The sequence below is a fragment of the Vulpes vulpes genome, chromosome 13 (assembly GCF_048418805.1).
Source record: "Vulpes vulpes isolate BD-2025 chromosome 13, VulVul3, whole genome shotgun sequence".
In the NCBI taxonomy this organism is placed as follows: domain Eukaryota; kingdom Metazoa; phylum Chordata; class Mammalia; order Carnivora; family Canidae; genus Vulpes; species Vulpes vulpes.
Genome location: NC_132792.1, coordinates 128,923,052 through 128,926,975, shown reverse-complemented (window position 1 = coordinate 128,926,975; position 3,924 = coordinate 128,923,052).

Sequence of the window (3,924 nt, the reverse complement as noted above, 5' to 3'; positions counted from 1 at the left end):
CAGGAGCAGCCAAATTTCATTAATCTGGTTTTATTTATTTATTTATTTATTTATTTATTTATTTATTTATGATAGTCACACAGAGAGAGAGAGAGAGGCAGAGACACAGGCAGAGGGGGAAGCAGGCTCCATGCACCTGGAGCCCGACGTGGGACTCGATCCCGGGTCTCCAGGATCGCGCCCTGGGCCAAAGGCAGGCGCTAAACCACTGCGCCACCCAGGGATCCCCTCATTAATCTGGTTTACACTGTCTATAACCTTCTCCACACACCAATTTAATGTCATAGGGTCCCTACAGATCATAATGATGGAGAAGTAGCAAAAGGCAAACTTCTAACCTTTTTTATTTGCTTTTGTTTTTTTGTTTTGAAGTCCCAAGCCTCAAGAATCCTACTGGGGAACAGTAAGAGTAAAGCCAACTAGGTCATGCTCTACCATACAGATACAATACCAAAGTTTATTTCAAACAACACATAGAAATGGTGGTAGTCCTACCTCCACATGGGAGAAGCCTGGATGGGACCTGCCTCATGTTCCTGGACTGGAGTCAACCACTCAGATACTATTTTCTAGGTTTGGATTCTTCAGTACACTTGGTAATGGGGGCAGGGAGAGAGGCAATAAATCCAGGCCTCAGACATTTGTGCCAAAACAAAACAAAACAAAACAAAACAAAACAAAGAAAAACAGAAAGAAAAGACTATTTTGCCCAAATCTCCTAACCTAGCTGATGTGCACAAGACAAGGTGCAGTGTGTAGAGGGGTCTCTCATAACATGGATGCAGGACATGCATGAACTCTGTCCCCACAGTACACAGGAATCACGGGGTTGCAAGGAGTTGTAATATAATGTATAATGTAGATCATTGAAAGGATGGCATCAACTATAGTGGTTGGAAGGCATCAGGAATTTCACTCTTCCCTGGCTTGTCTCAGATGAAATTCTTGGTAAGAGGTGGCTGGAGGCACCTGTAATAGGGTGAGCTATGGTAGCTAGTGTATGCACTTTGATGTGGGACTGTCTGGGCTCAACTCCAGCTATACCAGTGATCAGCCATATAACTGTAGGCAAGTTTCTTATCTCTTTATGACAGTTTATCTCCCTGTAAAATAGTGATGATAATAGTACCTACCTTGCTAGTATCCAAAATCTATAAACTCAACACTCAAAAAACAAAAAATCCAGTCAAGAAATGGGAAGAAGACTTGAACAGACATTTCTCCAAAGAAGACATACAAATGGAGGGACCCTGGGTGGCTCAGCAGTTTGACACCTGTCTGCGGGCCAGGGCATGATCCTGGAGTCCTGGGATCGAGTCCCACATCCCACATCGGGCTCCCTGCATGGAGCCTGCTTCTCCCTCTGCCTGTGTCTCTGCCTCTCTCTCTCTATCTCTGTGTGTGTCTCATGAATAAATGAGTAAAATCTTTAAAAAAAAAGACATAAAAATGGACAACAGACACATGAAAAAATGCTCAATATCACTCAGCATCAGGAATATACAAATCAAAACCACAGTGAGATATCACCTCACACCAGTCCGAATGGCTAAAATTAACAAGTCAGCAAACAGGTGTTGGTGAGGATACTGAGAAAGGGGAACCCTCTAACACTGTTGTGGGAATGTAAACTGGTGCAGTTCATCTGGAAAACAGTATGGAGGTTTCCGAAAAAGTTAAAAATAGAGCTACCCTACAACCCAGGAATTGCACTACTAGCCATTTATCCAAAGGATAAAAACATAGTGATTCGAAGGGGCACCTGCACCCCAGTGTTTATAGTAGCAGTGTCCACAATAGCCCGGATAGAAACTATGTTAAGAGCCCAGATGTCCATGGATATGGATGAATGGATAAAGATGTGGTATATATATATACAATAGGATGTTACTCAGCCATCAAAAAGAATGAAATCTTGCCATTTGCAATGACATGGATAGAACTAGAGAGTATTACGCTAAGCAAAATAAGTCAATCAGAGAAAGACAAATACCATGACTTTACTCATGTGGAATTTAAGACACAAAACATGAACAAAGGGGAAGGGAAGAAAAAATCAGAAAAACAGAGAGAAAAGAGATTCCATAAGAGATGTTGAACTCTAGGAAACAAACTGAGGAGAGATGGGTGGGAGGAGATGGGGTAACTGGGTGATGAGCATTAAGGAGGGCACTTAATGTAATGAGCATTGAGTGTTGTATGCAACTGATGAATCACCTCGTTCTACCCGATACTAATACTACACTGTATGTTAACTAAATTTAATTTAAATAAAAATAATTTCTTTTAAAGATTTTATTTATTTATTCATAGAGACACAGCTAGAGAGAGAGAGGCAGAGACACAGGCAGAGGGAGAAGCAGGAACCATGCAGGGAGCCTGATGTGGGACTCCATCCCGGGTCTCCAGGATCACACCCTGGGCTGCAGGCGGCGCTAAACCGCTGCGCCACCGGGGCTGCCCTAAATAAAAATATTTTAAAATAACAGCACCTACTTTATAGGGTTGTGGTGACAATTAAAGAGAGTACTCTGGTAACAATAAGGTACTGTATGTGGGGTAACCCCCTTGGGTGGAGCTGGCAGTGTGGGTGGTGAAAGAATTCACCCAAGGCAAAGGACGAAGAGGATAGAAGTTTATTGAATACGCTGCAAGGGAACAGCAGGCAGGACAGCAAAGAAGAGGCAGTAGGAGGGGGCTGTGGCTAAAGGCCAAGTGAGGAGTTATGGGAATGTCTGGAACTATCCCTTTTTTGGTACTTTTTGGTACCTGTGCCTGGTTGCAAGTAGCCCATTGGCTAGTTAGGGCTTATGGCTACTTCCAAGTGGGTGGCTTAATGAGCCTATTTGCATTCAGCTCAGTGGGCCCTGTGGGCTGCTCTGCTTGCCCAGGAGTCCACGGCTCAGGTCTGTTGCTTAAAGGCAGCCATAATAGTACTTTCCTCATAGGATTATTGTGAGAATGAAATAAAGCATGGGAAGGGATGCCCAGGTGGCTCAGTCAGGTAAGCATCTGACTCTTGATTTCCACTCGGGTCTCAGGGAGGTGAGACCCAGCCCTCTCTGGCTCCGGGCTCAGTGGGGAGTCTACCTGAGATTCTCTTTCTCCCTCTGTGCCCGCCCAATTAAATACATCTTAAAAAAAAAAAAAAAAAAGCATTACAAAACATTCTGTTCCATGCTTGGCAGACATTAAATGCTCTGTGGAATTAACTTTTGTCATTATGGTTAGAACAGCAGAGGGGATAAGCACAAAAACTAGTACCAGACTTGGGTTCCAGACTTTACCACTTATTTTATATCGTGGGGCAACTTGACTTTCCTGGGCCTCATTTTCCTCACCTATGGCACGGGGAGAGCAGGAGTCAGGACCTCACCGAGTTATGTCAATAGCTCAGCCTGGCTCCTGGTAGGAGCTCGCTATCATTACTGATTAGGGTCTGATGAGAAAGGCATTCCACAATGGACTTTCTGCTCTCTCGCTCCTTCCGGACCCAAGCTCTCAGGGTTGGGTCAGCTCTGCAGGCCTTCACCACCCCCACCACCCCCGAGCTCTAAGCCTCCTTTGGTCTTCAGCTCCTAAATGTGGCAATTCCATTTCTTCCTCTAGGTGACTACCCTGCGTAGAACATGGCAGTGATTTGCCAGCCCATTGCTGGGGGGCTTTATGGTGGCCGACTGCACACCGTCAGCCAGTTAAACTTGAACGCTCCGTGGGGCAGTGTCCTGCAACATTCCTGGAGACCACCCCTGGACCACCAAGATGTGCGCCGGAGGGCTTCTAATCCGTAGGACGAGGGCGGCCACCTTTCAGATGGCCACCTGAGCCCCGCTAGTGGCCGATGGAAGCTGCCGGGGGCGGCCCGGGGGTGCGGCGCTCCGGGCTGGGCTGCCTAAGACGCGGCGTCCTCGCCAGCAGCCGCCC